Below are 24,038 nucleotides of genomic sequence, written 5' to 3'. Positions count from 1 at the left end.
GAAATATCGGACATAGATGCCAGAAGGATGTCACGTAGAAGGGGGTGCGATACAAAGAAATAATCTATGCAGGAGTATGATCGGTGAACGTGTGAATACTAAGAGTAGTCTTGTGTGTCTAGCGAGTGGTATCGCCAGATGTCTGTTAGACCTAAGTCTGTCAGGTGTTTTTTCAAAGTAGCGGACATGGCCCCTTCCCCATGGAATGAATCCTAGCTACGGTCCAATCCCACATCCCACACCAGGTTAAAATAATCCCCCAAGATGAGCTGGTGGTCCTTATGTGTTAGGTGTTCCCTATAAGGTTTCCTGGATAAAGAAGTCTTGTCCCTGATTGGGGGCATAGATATTGCAAAGTGAGAGTGTATGAGTTCCCATCCGAACATCTAGCTTAAGTAATCTACCATCCTTACCACGATGCCCAATACTGGAGGGGATATTTTGGGTGAGCCATGCCGAAGGTGTCGCCCTTCAACAGGTTGAGTCTCCTGTAAGAAGACAACGTCCGGGTTCTGATGCAATAGGTAACACCAGATTTGGCTACGCTTATTAGGGGAATTAAGGGCTTTTACATTCAGGGAGATACATTTCAGGCAGGGTACTTAAGACATGGTAAGAGCAATCTATACATGCATGCTTTCACATTTGGAGAAAACAACCTACAGAGCAACGTCCCCCGCCAATCCCCATCCAGCCTCCCCGGGAAGCATGCACAGTCATAACTCGTCACATTGCCTAACACCAACCAGAGGTGGGCTAATTCACCCTCCAACCCCCCTCGATCGGACAAAGACCTATCCTTCGTGTCAAAGCCCCCTTCTCTCGGGAGAAGAGAAAGAAGAAAAGAAGGAAGGAAGGAAACGCAGAAAAGAAAGAGACAGGCAAAATAACCAAAATAACCAAATAACAATGTCCTATTCCAGTCCAGGAGCAAGCTAGGCTCAAAGGCACAAGCCATCCCAGAGATGCCACCCTCTGAGGAATAGGGGAAGGAGCAGGTCTCCGAAATTCAGTACCACTAACAGGAGGCTCATGCCGGTGCTGTTGCCCCGATGTGTTCAGAGCAAGGGTTGGGCAGGCCAGGAGCGTGAAGAACCAGCCCCGTCCCTGCAGGGGACTGCCGAAGATTGATGGCATATTGAGAAGTGGCTAGTCGATCATATCTCATTCTGTTGGAAGCTGGGGGGGGGGCGCCCACCGTCCATGGAGCGAAGGTGTTGGATTATGTCCTGCTTGACCTGAGAGGAGGATCGCTCCCCCCTATTAGATAGATGCCGGCGTCGAAGCACACTAGCCCATTAAGGCTTTTCAGGCTCGCGGGAAGGACTAGATGTTGGAGTGTTGACCGGGAGGTGTAGTAGTTGAGCGGCCTTCTGGAAAGATCGCAGCACCTGACATTTAGATTCCCAAGGGAAGATGAGTGCGAAGGAGTGGCCTCACAGGTACTGGATGCCCAACTCCCTCAGTTTGTCCGTAACTGGTTTGAAATCCCTGCGGCGACGAAGTGTGGTTTGAGCGAGGTCCTGGAATAGCTGTATTGGAGAGCCATTGTAGACGAGCTCCGACTTGGGCTGCCTTAAGGATGGCCTATTTCTCTGTGAAAAAATGGACCCTGGTCAATATGTCGGGGATGGGGCTGGAGCGACCAGGAGGGCCAGATACATGGTGAGCTCGATCCAGTGCAGGTGGGGAGGCGTTGTGATCCCCTCTAATTTCGTAGTGCAGGTCTGCAACGAAAGTAATGATATTAGAGGCCTCAACCCTTGCCGGGGCACCTCTCAGGCGTATGTTGTTACTGCGGCTACGATTTTCCAAGTCCTCCTGTTTGGCTTGGAGATCTATATGTTGTTCCTCCAAACAGGCCATGCGCTGCCAGAGCTGCTCTTGGTCCTCAGTGCGAGCGTCAACCTTTTTCTCTAGGTCGTCAACTCTCTCGCCAAGTTCCACGACATCCCTCCTAAGCTCTTTAACACAGAATTGCACCTCCGTTTGAAGGGAGCCAATTTCAAATTAGAGTTCTTGCTTGAAATTGGCCATAAAGGCTTGGGTGACAGGGTTGGAGGTCCCTCGGGTCGAAGAAGCCATATCTGTAGCAGAGGTGGGACCCAGTTTCTATCACAAGGCCATTACAGGATTGTCTTTCGAGGATGCAGGTGTATCTTTCCTACCTTTATTACGTGGCATGACCCCTCAGGCACCCATCCGCCGCACATGAGTTCAGACAGGGAAATGTAACAGGAGGCCAGGTGCACCCCCCACTGCTTAGGAATAATGAACTAAAGACCAGTCTTAACAGGTCCGTGTCTCGCGAGGCCCCCCAGCCACGTGGGAGAGTCAGAAGCGCCGTTAGAGTGCACAGGTGTTCCAAGAGGCGTCGTGATTCTCTACCCTCCCCCACAGTAGCCAGAGTCCGATTTGTGGCAAAGTTTAGGGGATTCCCTGGTGGGCACACCAGGAGGGATGCTGCAGGATGATTCAGAGATGGAGCCCACTCCGGGCAGGACTCCAAGCCTCTCCAACGTGTCCCAGCGAGTAAGTTTCAAGGATTGGCGGCGAAGGGGCCCACAATGTGCGCACTCCAGGCGTATGGAGAAGAAGAGGGACCCCACCCATAGGCCTTCAGGAGGTCGTGGAAGAAGAGAGCACTATGGCCAGATTAGGGCCCTGTCCCAACCTCTGCCAGGAGCTTAAAAGGGAGTGGCGCATCAGGGAAGGAGTCAGCAGGCTTTGCCACTCACCTTCATTCGGGAAGCAGTCCCACAGGCCCTCCAGGTGGCAGCACTGGGCCAAGTAGGCCACCGAGAGTTCAGTGACCGGATCTCTAGTGCAGCGCAGACAGGCCCAGGATAAGTACAGCGCAGTCACAGCAGTGGTGTAGCAGCGTGCTCGCCACACGCCCATGTGAAGGGTCCAAGTCACCAGGCCCCCGCTCTACAGCTTCAGAGTGTCAGCCCAGGCGCTCCGGAGCGTTGCGCAGCTTCCAGGGCAAGCACCCGTCCTCCAAGGCTCTCCGGAGCATAAGGACACCAAAATGGCGGCCACAGGTATGCAGGGTAGGCCTCCCCTCCCAGGCCTCAAGAGACACAGCTTGCCATCCACGACCCACACCCGGGGACAGTGCTGAGAGGCCCATGATGGTAGCGGCAGTCGCAGTCGTGGGGCAGCACACCCTCTGTGTGCCAAGGCTGGGGATCCGGGCTTCTATGCCTTTGCTCCGGACCTCAGGGAGTTCAGTACTGCCTCTGTATGCGGCGTTACAGCGATGGTTCTGGCACACGCCGGTCAGGGTTGCTGCGAGCTCCAGGAGGCACAAGATGGTGGCTGCTTGAGCCCCAGCCAGAGTTCGGACCCGGACCTCTAATGATCGTCAACAGGGATCCACACCTGGTGCCAGACAGACAAGAGATGCCCAAGCCCTTCTGCTGTCCAAGTACTCCAAGCAGCTCCCTCAGTGTGCGTCTCACTCCATGCGTAGCAAGACCACGCCACCCCTGATAGATTTTTTAAATAAATCTCTGTAACACATACAACAATGTATTTACAAAAAGGAAATGTCTTGGCGGGCTGTCTTTTACGGTCAAGGCTGCCACTCTATGGAATGCTCTCCCAGATGATCTTCGGCACATCAAGGAACTGTCCACCTTCAAAAAACAGCTGAAAACTCATATGTTTAAACAATCCATCTAGCCCTTGCTGCCTCCCATATTATTGTTTCCCCACGCGCCAGGACACTCTTGAGTAGCAGTGCGCGCTACAAATACCTTTATAACAAATAACATGAGTAGCTTTGGCTCTATATAGTTGCTAACATTTACTTTGGTGCAAAATGAAAATAACATTCCTCCAGTGTTTACTCTGGCAAAAATGGGTAGCTTCATTCCATAATACACAAGTTACAAAGAAGTGCAAAATTGAACTGCCATATTTTTTGAGCCAGTGCAGAATTTCTCGAATACAGCCGCATTTGTTCCCTACAATAGTTGTGTAGAAGTGCAAATGTCATACACAAGGACAAGAATAATATAGCAGCAGATCCTCTCTTTAACCTATTGGTGCCCTCTTTCAATTTGAATTTGCTTTTATGATTTCTTAATGCACTCTGGCCCTCACAAGTCACTTTAGAGCTCAAAGAGCAGAAAAGGTTGTGGTCAACAGGAGTATGAAGGAGGGGTAGTATAACAAATGGCATTTGCCCACTGTTTTCTTGTTTTTTCACTTTATAGCCTCTCTGTTTTTTTATCTGGTGTGGTATGATGCTTGTTCATCAGGTCTGGATAACTATACTCCTTATCCACAGCATTGCTTCTTTTCTCTCCCAGTGCAGTCTCTGTTACGGCATACCTGACCTAACATTGTCATTACATCAATCAATATAACTTTATTCGGTCTGATTGGAGATAGACCATAAAATACATAGAAATATTGCACAAAGGTATAAACACAGATAACATTAAAAAATATATATCTTTCAATATAAGCAGGTAAAAAAGATATACGTACATAAACAATTTTAAAATTCATCAAGTTCAAGTCATAATGAAATGTTAAAACACCATTGCACTCATACAGAGAGTGGCTAAGATTTTAATGTGAAAAATTGGGTTGGAGAGAGAACAAAATATCCTCTTATCGTGTCCACTATACACACCTACAATCCCCCAAAATTAAGCCAAAACATCTAAGCCACGTTCCGTATATTAAACCATAAATCTAGCGGATTAACGTAACATGGTTTTTCTAGCCCTAATGGCTGCTGTCAAAAAGGCACAGATACTGAAAACAACTTTGTCCTGCTGATTCTCGGTCCCTGTGGTGTTCCTATGTTGCATCTCTGCAAGCCCCCGATCTCCCCTGGTAGGACGAGGGTCCCAGGGGTTACGCCGCAACAGCCGCCATCAGCGCAACTTCAAGTCTTCACCCTCTGGGAGGGACTTCAGTCCCCAGAGTGCACCACTGCTCTTCACACCTGCCGTGAGTGAGGGGGAGGCAGGGCCAATGAGCTCATAGCACAGCCTCTCCCACCACGATGCGGGACGCGCGTGGGACGAAGCCCAGACCAAGAGCGGGCCTGTCTTAGCCCATCCGAGACTGGAGGAGGCTGGGCTGGGCCACCCCTCTAACTATAACTCTGGGCATTTTTTACAGGGGGGTCTGTACAGCTGTACTACTGGTCTATAATGCCTCCAGAGGGGGCCAGCCTCACGGGGAAATGCAAATTGGGTGTAGGGAGTGGAGTAGTTGGAACCCTTGATGCATTTTTAACTAGGGCTGAATCTGCGCACTTTTATGAGATTCAAATTACGGAGCGTAGGTTATCGCTAGAACCCACACTACCACCAGGACCAGCCAACCCAGCTTCCATCTCCATATCAACACATCCCAATGGCCCCGCAGTCGCGCCCATTGGTTTGGCTAGACAGGTAACCTTGGCCTCAATTGCGCACCCCGGACCAACCCCAGTCAGTCCTGAACCCCGCTACATGTAATGTAATGTAATGTAACGCGTCTTTTATACCGCGCTACTGTCGCTCCAAGGAGCATCTAGGCGCCACTGAATGACCCAGGGATGTATAGGATGGTCAGGCTGCTTTGATAGCTAGTCCAACCATCACACTAGTGCTCTAGCACTGATGTCCCCTAGCTTAAAGATCCAGGTTTTCAGTTCCTTTCTGAAGTCCTTTTCACTCTCTAAAGCTCGAAGAGAGGGGGGAAGTGAGTTCCAGGCTTTAGCTCCTAGAACTGGTAGTGATTTACCCCCCCTCGTGCTAAGTCTGAAGGTAGGAACGGATAGCAGATTAGCATTTGAGGAGCGAAGGGTGCGTGTTGGATGGTATCTAGCGAACTTCTTCCACAGATACTTTGGCCCTAAGAAGTGGATGGCTTTGAAAGTGATAATCAATATCTTGAAAAGGACCCTTTTGATTATTGGTAACCAGTGCAAGATGTTTAATGCCGCGGTTGCTGAAGATCTCTTTGGCCATTTCAGCACCAGCCTGGCTGCTGCATGTTGCACCATCTGAAGTTTATGGGTAACCACTTTACTTGTACCTGCATATAGACTATTACGATAGTCTATCCTTGATGTAACAAGGGCAACCGTTACCGTCTTCCTAGCCTCCAACGGAAGTAGATCAAAGAACTTCCTAAGTCCCTTGATAATGCCAAAACAGGTCCCTGCTACTTTCAGTGCCTGTTACTTAAATGACAGGGCGGTGTCAAAATCGATCCCCAAATTCCGCGCCGAATCGGTGGTGTGAGGCGGGATTTCTGCCCTCTCCGGCCACCATAGTTTGGGGACAAACTGGTTTTGTGGGCCCCTCGGCATAATCTCCGTCTTGCCCTTATTGCATTTCAGATGGTTTGTCCTCATCCAATCAAATGTAGCCGTCAGGCAGCATTTGAGATTTTCTTCCCAGTCCCGAGTGTCTTTATCCAGGACCAGGATCAGTTGTGTATCATCGGCATATGCTACCACATCAATGCGAAACGATGATATCAACCTGATCAGAGGGGTAGTATAGACATTAAACAATGTCGGGCTCAGACTGGACCCTTGAGGCACTCCCGTCATTAGTAGTTTCTCCTTTGAGTGAAATTCACCTAAGGTGACCACTTGTCTCCTGCCACTCAAGAATTTTCTTAATCCATTCCAGTACTGTACCAGAGATGCCAGATGTTATAAGCCAGTCAATCAAGATGGTGTGCGAGACCGTATCGAAGGCCGCCGACAGATCTAATAAGATCAGGACGGCCTTCTTACCCTGGTCCAGAGCCATGCGGATGGTATCAGTGGTGAACAGGAGAGCAGACTCAGTGGAGTGATGTGCTCTAAAGCCTGATTGATTGGGATGCCATGCCTCACTATCCTCCAGAAACTTGGTGATCTGTTTGTTTACAAAGGACTCTGTGATCTTACACAGAACAGGAAGTAATGAGATTGGTCGGAGGTTGGATAGTATAGTGGGATCCGGTAATTGTTTTTTTTGCAGCGGTTTAACCGCTGCTAGTTTCCATTCTGGTGGAGTGTTAGCTGTGGCCAAAGAGATATTTATAATTTCATTAATCACCGGGCTAGCTACCTCCACAATCAGATGTAGAAGTGCAGGGGGGCACGGATCAAATGGTGAGCCTGATTTGGCCGCCAGTATTGCCCGGTGTGTCTCCTCCAAGCTGATTGGCCGGAAGGTCACCAGCTGGTCAACCGCATGGTTCCCCTTACTGCTCTCCTCATCTGACTGTAAGGTAGGAACTGCAAAATCCTTCGTCAGGCCCTGTACTTTCTCCTCAAAGAAGTCCACAATAGTATTGCAAAGACTCTCTGAGGGCGGGATTTCCTGCTCGAAAATTTTAGGCTTATTAAAATAATTTACAATCTTGAAAATGGCTTTATGTTTATTACTGGCAGTTTCTATTGCTGCCGTATAAAACGTCTTTTAAGCTTTTTTAATGAGTGCGTGATAGGCGCTTCTAACCGTTTTGTTTTTCTCGCGCTTTTCATTGCAGTAATTTTTAAATACATAGCCTCCCCAGTTACAACCAGGGGCGGGAAAGCCAAACAGTCTAAACAGGGGGTGGAGAGAGCTGTGTGGGAACCGCCAACAAAGAAAAGGAAATTGCGTGTTTTAGCTAAATCTCAACCACGCTTGACAGGGGGTGCAAATCGGAAGGCCGCCACTAAGGGGGTTGGGGGCAAGAGCAAACTCTCCCCGAGCAAAATCCCCGACTCATTACCTTGCAGTAAGGAAGACTTTAGTAATCAGCTACTTCTGCAAATGTCCTCCCTACTGGACCCAGTGATGCAGAAACTTTTTTCTATTGAAGCTAGGCTTACCAAAATAGAGCAAGGTCTACCTAGAATCCAACAGTCTATTTGTAATGTTCCAGCAGGGCACAGTGTCGGCCGGGGGGTGCACTCCAACCGGTTGGGGGGGTGAGCATTGTGAAGGGACTGCTATTAGTATTCCTACTCCTCCTACTCCTCCCAGTGTAGCTCCGGTTAGTAATCTATCAAACCCCCTTATAGTGGGTGGACCGGGCTCACATAGTGCCCCCTTGGCCACGAGATAGGATAGTCTGCAACCATTCCAGCAACCATTCACAGAGATACTTCACCCAACAACCCTACTTCACCTTCCACCGGAGGCCACCCCTTATACTGTTGTCTTAGGGAATGTCCCGGTGCTAGGACCCGAGGTGCGGGAACACTGATCTACCCTACGTAATAAGGCCCTACATCTCCTAAGTGTGAGAACCGGGCTATCAACTGATTTGTTTACTGAATTTAAAATGGCGCGCAGGGTTCCCTGGGTGGGGAAGTCCCCGAAAACTCTTAGGGGGGTTGTGTGGTGCTGAGCTTTAGGTCACCTAGCATGGTCCCATGTATCCTATCAAGGGCAGGGAACCGGGTCGTAAGACACTCCATTTCTGTATTACCCTTGGGTTCCTTTTACCGCCCCATTACTGATCTTAGTGGGACAAACATGAGAGGATCTTTTCCTAAAACATGGGCCTCTAGAACCCCTAGTCCCAGTGAGAAATCGTTTTGATGCCATTTCTACATTGGATTGCAACGACTGACTGGACAGTGATGGTGGGCCGGTATCGACTGCACTAGGCCCAACTAAGGGATACGGGGGTTCTGCACAAGGATCCCCAATTATTGACCCATTTGAAAGGCCCGACTTACGATCCACACAGTGGGCGTTGCTGGGCTTACACTGGGCTCTTGGAACATTGCGGGGCTCCTGCCCAAAACTGTATCTAGTGACTGATCCTCATTTGTCGACCAGCATGACATCTGGGCATTCCAGGAGACATGGGCAATAGAACAAGTCCACCATCCTGGGTTTCTTAACTTTTCCAAGCCAGCCTTAGGGGGGCGAAAGGGGAGAACTTCAGGTGGGTTAACATGCTGGGTGAGACAGCAAGCAAGCTACACTGTTAAGGAAGTTCCCATTTATAGCCCGGACATCCTGGACCTTTGCCTATGCTTGGGAATCGATAAGGACATCTCCCGGGAATTATAGGCAAATCAGCCTTATTAATTCTATGCAGAAAACATTCACTAGACTGGTCCTCAGTCGAATCCAAATGTGGATCGAGGAGAATGAGATTCTGTCACCACTACAGGCAGGCTTTCGCCCTTTTACAAGCACCATTGATCACGTTTTCAGGTTTGTTATGGTATACTGGAAGGTTATTATTGTAGGAGGAGGGTCGCTATATGCAGCATTTATTGATTTAAAGTCTGCTTTCGACTTGGTGCCACGTATGAAAATTTGGCACACCGTTTTGGAAGTAGGGATGCCCCAGGAGTTATTAGCCTTGATAATCAAGTTGCACAATTCGAACCACGCTCAAGTGCGGTGGGGCCCCAAATGTGAGACTACAGACAGTTTCCCAGTGCTACAGGGTGTGCTCCAAGGATGTGTCCTGGCGCCGGCACTGTTCTCCCTGTTTATTAACAGGGTGGTCCAATACTACTCCACATACCACAGAGATGCTCCCAGTTTGGGGGCCTCAGGATACCACTGCTCATGTTCGCGACGACACTCTGATTCTATCTAAGACGCAGACGGGACTGCAGGCTGCATTGTCCAGGTTTGAGTTGTTTTGCCGCGAACATGGTCTTGTGGTTAATGTGGACAAAACAAAGTGTATGGTCTTTCACCATCACAAGACCATCCATAGTACTATCCTTATGAACAATGTCCCTCTAGAGCAGACAGAGGCCTTTGCATACCTGGGGATCACCTTGGGTAGGAAACTTAGCTGGAAACCACACATTGACCTTCTAGCTCTGAAACACACTCAGTTGGCTGGTGCCCTGGTTAAAGAACATAAACTCTCATTCACCAAGCTCATGGCCCCTGCCCTCACGATATACAGCACTAAGGTTATTAATTCAATTATGTACGGCGCAGAACTATGGGGTTTCGAGAACATCTCTTCTTTGATACATGCCCAGAATAAATTTGTTAGATCCATTACGGGCCTCCCACAATCCACCCCTTTACTGCCCCTTTTTTTGGATCTGGGTTGCCTTTGAATCGAGGATCTAGCCCCTTATAGGCCAATAGCGTTTTGGCGACGACTCTGGGTCACCCCTGAGCTCTCCCATTATGCGAAATCTGTTATGGATTCCAGGGGGGTTGGCTGTACGGGGAAGATCAAATGGCTACTGGATGTAAAAAATACACTGTGTGGGATGGGGATGAGAGGGCTGTGGGAGCACCCTGAGGTAAATCTATTTCTATCCAAAAGGGAGATCAAGGCCGCCTACTGGGATATGGTCAGGAGTAACTATTTTTCTCCACTACTAGGCCTTCTCTATCCATGGCCTACTTGTCCCTAAAGCAGGACTTTGTGTTCAAACCATACTGGGACATAATTTCCAGACCGGTGGATAGGAAACTTTACCACCAGATTAGGGTGGGCTCCCACCCAGTCAACGCCTTTACTTGTACATGGCGGTTGAACGGGACCAAGCACTGTCCTCTTTGCCTTGTTCCGCTGGAAACCATACCCCATTTTTTGATGGCATGCCTGGCTTGCAAATCCCCTAGGCATAAGTGGCTGAAACCAATTTGCACGAACATGAACACCAGATCAGCTGTGGTGGCACTAAGGATCTTGCAGGCACCCACGGATGTTCCCATAGTTATAGCCATGGCAAAATTCCTGAGCTGGGCATGGCTCATTCTTTTTAAAAAACTAAGAGAACTCCAAGACTAGCTACAGTCACATTAACGCCATGTAATTTCAGTGTTGTATAATTAATTATGGAATAACAAGTAGTAATGATTGTTTGGTTTTATACTGTATTTATGAATGTATTGGTTTTTAGTGGTCCTCTGTTGTTGAGTCTTTTTACTTGAAATATACATTGAATTGATTATCGACTGCCGCACTATTTCGACTGTATATATGGCACTGTGCTTTTTAGTCAAAACTCTTTTTACTTCTTGTATGTATTGTCTATCATGAATATTTTAATCAAATTAAAGACATAATGAAATGAATTGAAAACAACTTCAGGTTAACTCAGAAATTGTAAATAATGGAGAGCTGGTCTACAATGTCAAAACCCTAGCATCCATAATAAAGGTGTTAAAAAAGTGCTTTCGCGCAAGACTGTGCAAATTGCAGAAAACCATTAAAATGCAAAGTGCTTGTGCAGAGTTATTGTCACAAGGACAATTGCAAACTATATTTCCCTCTAGGTCTAAAACGTTTTGGAAGAATAAGTACCAATGAATTGACCCTGCTCTGAAGCGAAAAAGAATTGACTGCTCCCATCTTGACAAGTCCAAAGATAAATATATGGGGGATTTGTCTTTATGTAAACGACTACAATAATGTAACACTGAGGGTTTAGATAACTTGTTTTTCAGTCTAATGTTTGCACAATATTCCATAAATAATATATTCACCTCCTTCTTGGCATTTTTGGGAATATGACTGGGATCAGTAAACCAAGAGAATATATAGCGAGGGATCCAAAAGGGTCCTGTGTGTAACTCAGCCACAGTATGGATAGGCCTTTTCCAATGTCAGGCAATCAAATATCATGTCTTCACAAAGCTTTGCTGTTGGGTTCAACCAAATATTGACCCTAAATAAAAGTGGTGCCAGCTGAATCTTGTCTTCTATATGCCCTGGTTCAACTTGAAGTGGGTAATGAGAGTAGTGGTTTATGGCGGTAAGCTCAGCAACCATCACAAAAAGCGGTTTTCTTCAACCTGTAAAGAACAACATTTAGTAAAACCCCAAACTTCTGCACCATAGGTGGCTGCACTAATGCACGGCAAAGTATATACCTTCAGTGGAGGGAACACAGTCCCCCTAATATCTGGCCTAATAAAATTGCTTTAGTTTAGCGCTGTCTTGAGCAAGATGGGGATTCCAAGACCCTGATGAGCTAAAGGTTAACCCTAGATAACAAAAGTTATAAATACTCGTCAAATCGTGCCTATTGATACTAATTTTGTTTAACCCTAGTTTGCCGGACCACAAGACATGATGTGTGACTTAAATGTAATTTGTTTTTAAGTTCAGCTTGAGCATAAACATGTGAACAGGGCATAATGGTATCATTGTCTTACCTCCGTATCATTCCTGTTAAAGACTGCTTGGAACATTTTCTCATGAGTCAAGGATCCTAACTTGTGGGTCGGTTTGCAATGGTTAGACAGTTTTTTTCCTGTGGTTGGGACTGCAGGACCATTATTTTTTGTCAGACAAGCAATGCATTTTACTTCTGTTATTATTTCCACTGGCCAGCATTAAAAAATTGAAGCACAGTGATTGTGAGCTCTGGCACCTTCAGTCCTGGAGATTGGCTTGTTGTGCAGTTCTAAAGATGTTGGAGTTCTTTCGGAAGCTTTTTGGAACTAATGTATATGTCTTGCTGCAATCTAAGTTAAATACATTTATGATGCTGTCTAGGCTCTCCTTGTCGTCGAAGCAAAATTGAAGAGTAAGGTTGATTGAGCACTCAAGATTGCTCTTTGTCATTCAGCTCACTTGTGAAAAAGAAGGCAATGAAAGAGATATGGGTGAATGAAGGGTTCTTGACTTTGTTTGCTGTTGTTTTTCTTTTCCAAATGGAAGTGGTTTAGATCTACCTTCCTAAACGCTAGAACTTGGAAGGTGCAGTCTTCTTCACTACATCCATTACAGAATATAAGCAATGCTCAAACCCATTTACAAGGCGGAGCATGATCTGTATATTATATAAATACATTTACACGGGCATCTTGTAGCAATAAATCATGCTCTAGTGGCTCTAGCCCAGTGGTTCTTAACCTGTGATCAGAGGACCCATGGGTATCCGCGAGGCCTACTCAGGGGCCCGCAACTGTTTTATAAAATTAGCAATATTGATATAAATCAATCAAAGTAAATAAAGTATATTCCAATAAGAAAGCAGCACCGAATATTTTATAACTTTTTCTAAATTTCATTGTGAATTACACAAAGTGTTTCAATATTCGAGCATTTGTTAGGTGCATGCTTTTTTGTATTTTTGTGCATTATTTTGAAGACCCAATCATAGAAATTACTTAGGACTGGGGTCCCCGGCTTTCAATAGTGGCTTAGTGGGTCTTCACCAGATTTTAGAAATGATTCAGTGGAGGCCCAGAGAAGTGTTATTGTGACAATTGCATGGTGGACACCAGCGAACATTTCAAGAATTGTTGAAATGAACAACACTAGTTTATATCCTCTTGTATTACCCTATAGGAAGGAAGCTATCCAAGCAAGTTCTTTTTAAGCAAATCCCAGCTATTCTAGTTCTTGCAAACCATCAACAGGAGGTAGCACAATGTCCAAAAATCCCATTGGCTGTTCATGAACAATGTACTTTGCATTTCTTTAGCTTTTTTACAGTTTAACGTGCCAATAACTTGGAATGAGGACTTTGGAGTTCTCTACATGAGCGCCAGGTTACCTTTCAAAAGGTCAGATTAATTTTGTTAAGCGAGAGGAGATTTAGGGGCATATTTATCATAGGGTTGCATCACTCTTTCACCACGCAACAGCATGCAATAGCGACGCACCGCTTAAGTTTGATTTATCAAGCCATGCAAGGCCACCTTGTGTGGCCTTGAGTGACTTTGATAAATAGAGTGTAAAGCAATACAGTGCAAATCGCTGCATTGCGTTACTCTGCCCTGGGAAGTCGTTCCATGGGGGAGCATGGGTGTTCCCACACATCCACCCTTGGAATCTGAAGCATTCCCAGATTTACCAATACTGGTGGACCTGGGAATGTGTCAGAGTTCTACTACTTCCCAGGGACGGCATAATGAGAAGAAATGTTAGTATTTCTCCACGTGCTTTCAACTCACCTTTGAACTTGAGCTAGAGGGTGAGACTTACACCCTAAGAAGTTCAATCCCGCTATTGCTGAAACCACCATAGTTAAAATCGAACCTACAATCGCACCTTCTCCGGTCTTGCTCTGAGAATATGGAACGCTCTCCCGCCAGAAATCAGAGCGAATCCCTCGACCTCCATATTCAAGAAAGAAGTCAATGGTTTGCCCCTGAAAAGCTACTTGTGACAATAGTCCTGTAGCCATACAAATGATCTGAAATGGCTTTTTCAACCTTGCCTTCCCTTATCTACTATGCAATGTACCTCTGGGGTGAACTTCTTATATGAATATTTTAGTCTGCAATACGCATCTGCTGTATCCACATACTTATATATTATGTTTACCTGTACCAGCTTAACTAGCCACCTTCGTTGTACAGCTCTCTGATACCCTGCTGGGTCATGTTCGCGCTTTATAAAACTTTTAAAATAAATATATAAAAAGGAATGTGCTGTATTATGTGAAATACGGAGCATGTATGCCCTTTCTGTGTCACAAAGCGCAGCACAGACTTGCAACGCTGCATGACTTTTTGTTAACTATGCCCTGAAGTGATTTGGCCAGAATCAAGGGTTGCTGATCCGACGCTGGGACTCGCAACCGGTTCCCTCCCTCGTTCCAAAGTCAATCGACTTCCGTTAGGCCACATCTCTTGTCCCTTGAATGGAGCTCAAGATACTTGTATTGCCCTGTAAATTATCCTCTTAAACAGAGGAACAAAGAAAAAAAAGCATATTGTTTTTTAGCACAGGCTTCATTATTGCAGAATGTAACAGCACAATTACCCTAAAACAAGGAGAAGAAATACACATTCTAAAGGAGGATAAGAGCGCTGTTGTTGATCTGAAACATTTCTTAAGGGGCAGTTGTCCTGGTATGACACAATGTCGCATCTGTGTATCTATGTGCACCCTAACAGAGTCCATTGCGAGAGTGGAAAAGCCGAAGGCCTGGCACTAGTCATATCTCAGGGTTGCAGCTTTTAATGGACTGGCTGCCAATGATAAGAACATGACGGAGATGCCTCTGTTCTTTCAAACTCATTATTAGGATGTATTGTGCAATGCGGGATATACCAAGCTGCAGAGCAACACACGCTGCACTAGCACTGAAGTAGAAAGCAATTTAAAATGTCATGAAATACATTTATTGGTGTCCACCGGTATGTTTCTGCTTACATAATTTATCAAATGGACGCAAGCATTTGCCAACTGACTTGCAACTTTTTTTTCTGTTATTCAGTCATCAGGAAACAAGTTTAGAAAGTGTATCTTGCTGTGACAATTATATTTTTGTTATCCTGAAGGAAACTTCTGAGCTGTGCTGACACTCTCCTCTGAAAGACATGCTAATCATTTGCCCCATAGCACCAGGGAATTCACTCATCAGAAATGTCTACCTAAGACTGTTATTCGAGTGTAAATGTGACATTTCTAAAATTACATACCCAGGGAAAACTAAATAGATTGAACGACCTTTAGCCGTGTATCTGCCTGCAATAAAAAATAACAGCTCCTGGTATTTTATAACTGCCTTACATTCAATTTTTTTTTTATAATTAAAGCTAAGCAATTGCACAAAATAATTTAGCAGACACATCTGATGGAAGCATTTATTTGACCTGCTTTTACAAGCTACTTCAAACGTTATTTCGGTTTAATTTAAATTTATAGGCAAATTTATAACACATTCTAAAATTCCACTGTTTATTTTATATCATGGTATAAACTTAATATAGTCTATATGCCCATGGCGGTCAAATGCCCCTTTGCTGGAGGATATTCTTAAGATAGTTCTTGTTTTCCAGTCTCGAGGGCATTTATTGGGTGTTCTTCTAGGCTCACTTTGTCCTCAAAATCCCAGGTGGCTGAATGACAGCCTCTTGCTAGGGGCCAGGTGACAACTGTGAGCGATAATTCATACTATCATGTTGTCAGTGATCCGTAGTTTAATATAAGCAAGCGTGTGAGTGGGGGCTTTGTGCAAGCGTGCCTGTCTGCAATTCTTTGCAGATAATTCTTACAAGATAACCCTCAGAATCTGTAAGGTTACCACATAAGACACGGAGCCTCCAGAATCGAGGTTTTTGTCAAAATTCATTGTAGCCAGGTGTCTCAGTCCAGTTGATTAAACGGAAGCAAACGTGGAAGTAAACCGGAACACATTAGGTCGTCAAAAGAAAAGAAAAGACGGGAAAGGGTGTCCTAAGGGCATCGAGCAAGTGGGCGTGGCTATCCCCGATCTCTCTTTTAACCCATTTTCAGTTTCTCAGAGAAATACTATCGCCAGACTTGCTAAATATAGGTCAATGCAATGCTAAGCACACATCTAAGGTGCAGCATTGCGCCAATGGGAAAAATAAGCAGATTTACTGCGAGGCACCTGATGATGTCAGTGGCTGCACTTGCTCAAAACAATTCTAACCTTTGAGCCATGGTGCAGAGGCAATACAGCAATGTCTAGTGGGTGATTTGTGCTTGAAGCACTCATTCCAGTGCGAATTCCTACATGCAGACTCCTGCCCAACTTTAACAGTGTAAATGTGCAATTATGCAGGTAGTCATGTGATATTCTGCTTGACCCCTTGACAAAGCTAATAGACATGTCTTGTATACTGATATGGTCACCCCTTGAGAAAGCTATTAGACTTGCCCTCACATGTTGATGTGGTGACCTCTTGACAAAGCCAATAGGCTTCCCTTGTATATTGATGTTTTCACCCCTTGACAAATCCATTAGGCTTGTCTTTTGTATACTCAAACAATGACTCCTTGATAAAGCTAGTAGACCTCGCTTATTTAAAATGACTCCCCTTTATATTGCGATGCTGCATCAGTGTAAGTTGTGGGGTTGCTATTGTGGTGGACATTATCCACTAGGGGTCAAATGTGATTTAAGGGTGTCTCCAAGGGTTTTGATACGTACCAGGATGAACATATTTGTAATTGAATGGTAATTATTTTGTAGGTCGTGTGTAAAAAATGTACTTTTCCTTTTTAAAATAAAAAGCTCTGACTGGAAAATGATTTAGTAAGGGTTGGTGTTGTGTGTCAGCAAATGGAGATTACTAGCTGTCAGGGGGAGTTCGAATGAGGGCAGACCGATGTACCTCTGGGGGTCCGACAGTCACGAAAAGCAGTAATAAGGTCCGGTCATGGAGTCCTTGTGCCTTCCCCACTGCAGAATGACGAAGACGAGGAAAGCCAATCCATGCTGAGCAAGACAGAGAAAAGAAGTCTCTTACGGGAAGATGGGGCAAACGCGGAAGTTGAAGCCGAAGGAGCGTAGTACGCCGAGGACGCCGCGGGAGCTAAGCAGGAAGACGTCGGACCGGGGAGAATTCCTGCCGAGCCCGAAGAAAGAACACCGTCGACCGCAGATCCAGCCGACCCAGCCCCGGAAGAAGAATCCGAGACGTGGAGCGAAGATTGGTGGACGCCCCCAGGAGACGCGAGCTTGCCGCCGTAACTCAAGGAGAGTTACGGCTTCGGCGGTGAGAGCACTGCATCCTGGGGACATTTAGGGAGGGGGGGGCATAGTGCGGGACGTGCCTTGGGTTTAGGGTGGCGGTTGGGCATCAAACCGACCTGGAAAACAGTTGCACAGTTTGTTTGGGTAAACCGTTCCTCAGACAAGGTTGTTGCACTAAAGAGAACAGCCCGTCATTTAAGCCGATCTGGCTGATCAGATTCCTTTTCTTTTTCTTTTGCTGAAGTCCTGATTAAAATTAAGACTGAGATGCTAGTTGGGGCTTTTTCTATCTGTTGCACCATTTCCTTTCCGTTTTCCCCGGCACACCCTTCCTCACGTGTTTCACCGTATAAACCCTGTACAACACGATTGCCACAAGGAGAGGTTAAGGGTAATATAGAGATCCACAAGTGTATTCACCGCCATTTTGTTTTTTGGGGAGTATCCTGGGACGTCATCACCAGCCCGAAGAATCCTGTATCCTGAGCCAAGGACACCCCATCCATCCTGCATGACCCACCCACCGTTATCCCGCCATACCCGGTCCCCAGTTTTATTTCGGACAGTAATCCCACAACTGACGCCACACCCTAATACCCTCAGCAATTTCCTTGTCCCATCCTTCAATAAAACAACCAATCACCATTCTCCAGCTTCCTAGCTTTCATTTCCGACCATCCCTCCGACAGGTGGTGTCAGAAGTGGGATCGGCGGAAATGGAGGCCGCTCTAAAAAGGATGCCCGAAAATCAGGAGATGCTTGGGCAGCTCATGGAGAGATTCCTTTGGTGGCAGAAGAGGATCGAGAAAAACTCCACAAGTCACTTACAACACAGAGCCAGACCCAAGAGACTGTAATCACGAGATTAGCAGAAACCCTAACCCAGCAAAGAAGTCAGCCTGCCCTCCCTTCTATGACCCCACAAAAATATGTTCCCGGGGAAGACCCCGATTTTTTGTTTGCTAACTTTGAGCAAATGGCTCGGGTGGCTGCATGGCCAGAAGATAGATGGGGTCAGTATTTAGGTCCCCTCCTGTCGGGCGAACTTCAAACTGCCTATCAGGCAGCTAACCCTCTTGGGGTTACCCCATACCCTGACCTCAAGAAGACTATCCTGGAAAGGATGGGAATAGACCAGGAAACATATAGGATACGTCTGCGTCAGATCAGAGAAGGGCCCCAAGAGACCCCACGGGCATTGTATTAGCGGGTACGCGATATGACAGATAGATGGCCGAGACCAGAACAATCTACGAAAGAAGAAATTATGGAAAAGATATATCTTGAGCAGTATTTGTCATCCCTCCACCCCCCCATTCAGAGATGGGTTAGGCAACACACAGACCTTACGCTAGGAAAAGCAGTGGAAATAGCAAGTGCGTACAGTCGGGCCCAGGAGAGTCAAAGGGGGCAAGACGAGGGCAAATGGAGACACGGAAGCGGGACCTCTACCTCCAGAGCCCCAAAACCATCTCCAGTAAAAATAACAATACTGTGACTATGGTACCAGGACCACCACCAACCCCAACCACCTCCCTCACGACCACCCGCCCCTTTGGTACCTCAATGTTATAATTGTGGAACATATGAACATATTGCGCGCACCTGTCCCCAGAGGGAAGAACCCATGGACATTGGACTCACCAGGTCCTACATCTGTCATCCCGTACCTTCTGGTTCACCCCGTTCCACAGAACAGTAACAGTAAATTGGGAAATAAGGGGTGCTCTTGTTGACACAGGGTGCCTGCGAAGTGTCATCCAACCCCAAATCATCCCAGGTGGTGTGCAAACAGAAACCGGCATGGTAAACATCCAATGCGTTCATGGAGATCAGAAACCATATAACACCACAGAGGTGTTTGTCTTAACATGACCCCGAAGTAGAACCATTTTCCCTTAAAATAGGGCTCATACCTAAGTTACCAAAGCCTTTCATTCCGGGGACTGATTATCCCCACATAAACCGACTACTTTTAGAGTCAGTCCCTGGAGAGGCAGAATGGAGACAGACCACCCCATTTGCCCAAGTACCCGACCACGAATTATGTCCTGGAAAGACCCGAAAGACAGAAAAAAGCAGAGAACTGCAGTGGTCTCTGATTTCCCTCACCCAAACAGTTAACACTAAGGTATGGGAACACGATCATGATTTTAGAATGGCACAGAGAGAGGACCCCACTTTACGTGAAGCATGGAATAGATCCACAGATCATGAAGACCCAGACCAAAGCTGTCCTCAGTTTTTTAGGGCTAAGGGCCTTCTGTATCGAAAGGGTAGGAAGGACGCTAAGCCCCAGTTACTGGTTCCACAGTCCCATTGAGAGAAGGTCCTCTATCTAGCACATAGCCATCTCTTGGGTGGGCACTTTGGAGGAGACAAAACTGAGAAGGCAATCCTTGATCACTTTTATTGGCCGGGAGTGTACCAACAAGTTAGGAAATTTTGTAGGGAATGTTCCATATGTCAAAAAAACAGCCGGATAATACCCGCAAGGGTCCCATTATGTCCCCTCCCAATAATAGAAGAACCATTTACACGGGTTGGAATGGATATCATCGGTCCCCTGCTTTCCTCCCGCAGCGGGTGTAAGTATGCCTTAGTCGTAGTTGATTACGCGACCCATTTCCCCGAGGCCGTAGCTTTGAGACAACCAAACACCACCCAAATATCGAAGGCAATTATTAACATCTTTTCCAGGGTTAGCTTTCCTAAAGAGATTATAACCGATCAGGGCACTCCCTTTGTGTCACATCTCATGAAACAGGTATGCCAGCAGCTAAACATAAAACAAATCAGGACCGCTGCCTATCACCCCCAGACCGATGGTCTCTGTGAAAGATATAATGCCACTTTAAAAACCACCTTAACGAAGTTGTTAGAACTCGAGGCCCGGGAATGGGAAGAAATGTTACGGGTGGCCATTTTTGCTCTTTGTTGTAAAAAGCAGAAAAGTACTGGGTATTCCCCTTTTGAACTGCTGTACGGCCGGCAGCCCAGAACTCTGCTGGATATGTTTAAGGAGGAATGGGAGAAGGAACCAGAGGGGGCAAAACCACTGCCTGAGTATGTCCTGGGGCTGAAAAAAAGACTATAAAATACGTAACATAGTCAAGACCCACATGGAGCAGACCCAAGAACAACAAAAGAAACAATATGATAAGAAAGCCAAAGAACGAAGTCCGAACATAAATGACTTAGTACTAGTGATGAGACCCACTTCAGAGCATAAAATGTTGGGGCAGTGGTAGGGCCCCATCAGGGTCCTTGAACAAGTTACATACCGTTTGGATCTAGACCCCAAAGAAAAGAGAAATACCCAAATATATCACATTAATATACTAAAAAAACGGGAGGGTCCTAGACCTGCTCTTTTGATCAATCCGGACAAGCCAGAACCCCTGTTTGTACAGAGCATAGATCCCGATCCGCCCCTGACCCAAAAGGAAGAATTAAAGGCCAAACTATCATCTCTTAAAGGGGTGTTCTCTCTAACTCCAGGGAAAATGTCTCTTATCACTCACGCCATACATACCAAACCCAAAAAGATTGTGCGGTTAAGACCTTATAGAATCCCTGAGGCTAGAAGGGAGGCCATTGAGGAAGAAATCCAACAAATGTTACTTATGGGTATAATAGAACACTCCAAAAGCAAATGGAATTCACCAATTGTCATTGTGCCGAAACTCGATAGATCCATTCGCTTTTGCATCGATTTTAGAGAAGTCAATAAGATCTCCCGCTTTGATGCCTACTCATTGCCGAGGGTAGACGAAATGATTGAAAAATTAGGCAAGGCGAAATACATCAGCACCCTCGATCTCTGCAATGGTTATTGGCAGGTTCCCCTCAGAGAATGTGATAAAAAGAAGACTGCTTTTTCTACCCCGGGAGGGCTGTTCCATTTCAAAATGCTACCTTTTGGCCATCATGGGGCCCGGCCACCTTTCAGCGCCTTATGAATCTTATTCTCAAACCCCATCAGGAGTATGCATCTGCATATATAGATGACATAGTCATCTACAGTGATACCTGGGATCTCCATTTGTTACATCTAGAACAAACCATCCAGGCACTAGAAAGGGGGGTCTTACCATAAATCCCGCTAAAAGCCGTCTAGCTGCCAGGTCTGTAAAATATTTAGGTTATCTCCTGGGAGAAGGATTTATTAAAACACAGAAAGAGAAAGTAGCTGCAATATCTGAGGTCCCATTTCCCACTACACAAAGAGAGCTTCGGGCATTTTTTGGTATATTAGGATACTACAGGAGGTTTATACCCGACTTCTCGGAGATAGCAGCCCCCTTGACTGACCTTTTAAGAAAAGATGTGCCTACAGAAAAGAAATTGAGACATCCCCCCTGATATTGTACAGGATTTTTCCCATCTAAAGACCTTGCTCACTACTGAACCTGTCCTTCCAATCCCAGACTATACTCAACCATTTATTCTGCAAATCCACGCCTCGGAGAAGGGACTTGGGGCTGTTTAATCACAAATAGATTCCCAGGGGCAAGAAAGACGAGTGATTTACATCAGCAGGAAACTATTCCCTAGAGAGAGCAAATATGCCGTTATAGAAAAGGAAGCTCTTGCTAGTAAATGCACTGTGGAATCATTAAAATATTACTTGGAAAGGAACGAGTTTATTTTAAACACAGATCACCCTCCCCTGGAGTGGCTTGCCAGAAACAAAGGACACAACGATTGCATCCTGCGATGGTTTCTAGCCCTCTAACCCTTTCATTTCACAACCCAACATAGAAAAGGCAGAGAACAGACAAACGCAGATTTTTTGTCACGGTATCCTCTTGAACGGTATCCTGCTAGCAGGAAAGTTAAGGTAGGGGAATGTCAGGGGGAGTTCGAACGAGGGCAGACTGATGTACCTCTGGGGGTCCAACAGTCACGAAAAGCAGTAATAAGGTCCGGTCATGGAAGGGTTAACAGAGTCCTTGCGCCTTCCCCACTGCAGAATGACGAAGACGAGGACAGCCAATCCCTGCTGAGCCAGGCGGAGAAAAGAAGCCTCTCGTGGGAAGACGGGGCAAACGCGTAAGTTGAAGCCGAAGGAGTCGAGTACGCTGAGGACGCCGCGGGAGCCAAGCAGGAAGGAGTAGGACCGGGGAGAATTCCTGCTGAGCCCGAAGAAAGAACACCGTCGACGGAAGATCCAGCCGACCCAGCCCCGGAAGAACAATCTGAGATGTGGAGCGAAGATTGGTGGACGCCCCCAGGAGACGCGAGCTTGCCGCCGTAACTCAAGGAGAGTTACGGCTTTGGTGGTGAGTGCACTGCATCTTGGGGACATTTGGGAAGGAGGGGGCCGTGGTGCGGGACGTGCCTTGGGTTTAGGGCGGCGGTTGGGCACCAAACCAACCTGGAAAACGGCTGCACAGATTGTTTGGATAAACCGTCGCACTAAAGAGAACAGCCCGTCATTTAAGCCGATCTGGCTGATCAGATTCCTTTTCTTTTTCTTTTGCTGAAGTCCTGATTAAAATTAAGACTGAGTTGCTAGGTGGGGCTTTTTATATCTGTTGCACCATTTCCTTTCTGTTATCCCCGGCACACCCTCCATCACGTGTTTCACCGTATATACCCTGTAAAACATGATTGGCACAAGGAGAGGTTAAGGGCAATATAGAGATCTACATTTGTATTCACCGCCATTTTTTTTTTCCGGAGTATCCTGGGACGTCATCACCAGCCCGAAGAATTCTGTATCCTGAGCCAAGGACACCACATCCACCCTACACGACTCACCGACTGTTATCCAGTCATAGCCGGACCCCAGTTTTATTTTGGACAGTAATCTCCCTCCCACAACTGAAGCCACACCGTAATACCCTCAGCAATTTCCTTGTCCCATCTTTCAATAAAACAACTTATCACCATTCTCCGGCCTCCTAGCTTTCCTTTCCGACCATCCCTCCGACACTAGCCAACTCCACCTCCCCTGGTAAAGCTTTGAACTGCTCTGCTTCACTACCCTAAGAGAGACCAGTGCTAGAATGGGGCACTTGGTTCCAAGCAAGGAGAGAATTGTGGACCTATTACTTGTGATAAGATATCAATCAATCAAAGAAACTTTATTTTGCCAAGTGGCTATAAAAGTGCATGTGCATTACAGTAACATTTCATTAAGACAATCCACATGGGCACTTGCGACCCCACAGCCTTGGGTTAAAAATTGCCATCACAAAGGCTATGATAAGATATCAGTATATGTAAAACAAATTAATGAAATTCAATGAAAAAAAAGGTTGAAGTAATGCTATATTTAGGTGTTATAGTAATTACTTACTTTATATTAAAAAAAAAAACTAAAAACTCACCGAAAATTCCAAGGGTTAAAGGGACTTTATAGTTAGGCCTGATAGTACTATCTCACTTTAAATAAAAAAACAACTTTGAAATTCACTGAAAAAAAGGTTACATTGATGTTATAGAAAGGTAAAAAGGACAGTTGAAAATGACCCTTTTAAATTAAAAAAACATAGACATTTACCAGGTATGGGTCACTGAGCTAACTGTAACTTTTACCCCCACCATGCACTGCTTATGGCATCCAATATTACAGCACTTATTACATGTTCAGTGGCATCATTGACAGTGGGGGCTGGTGACATTTGTGGTGAGGTGTAAGAGGTAGGGATGACTTTTATGTAGCGAGCAAACTCAA

The sequence above is a fragment of the Lissotriton helveticus genome, chromosome 4_1 (genome assembly GCF_964261635.1).
Source record: "Lissotriton helveticus chromosome 4_1, aLisHel1.1, whole genome shotgun sequence".
Lineage (NCBI taxonomy): Eukaryota > Metazoa > Chordata > Amphibia > Caudata > Salamandridae > Lissotriton > Lissotriton helveticus.
Note: the sequence above shows the minus strand (reverse complement) of the source record.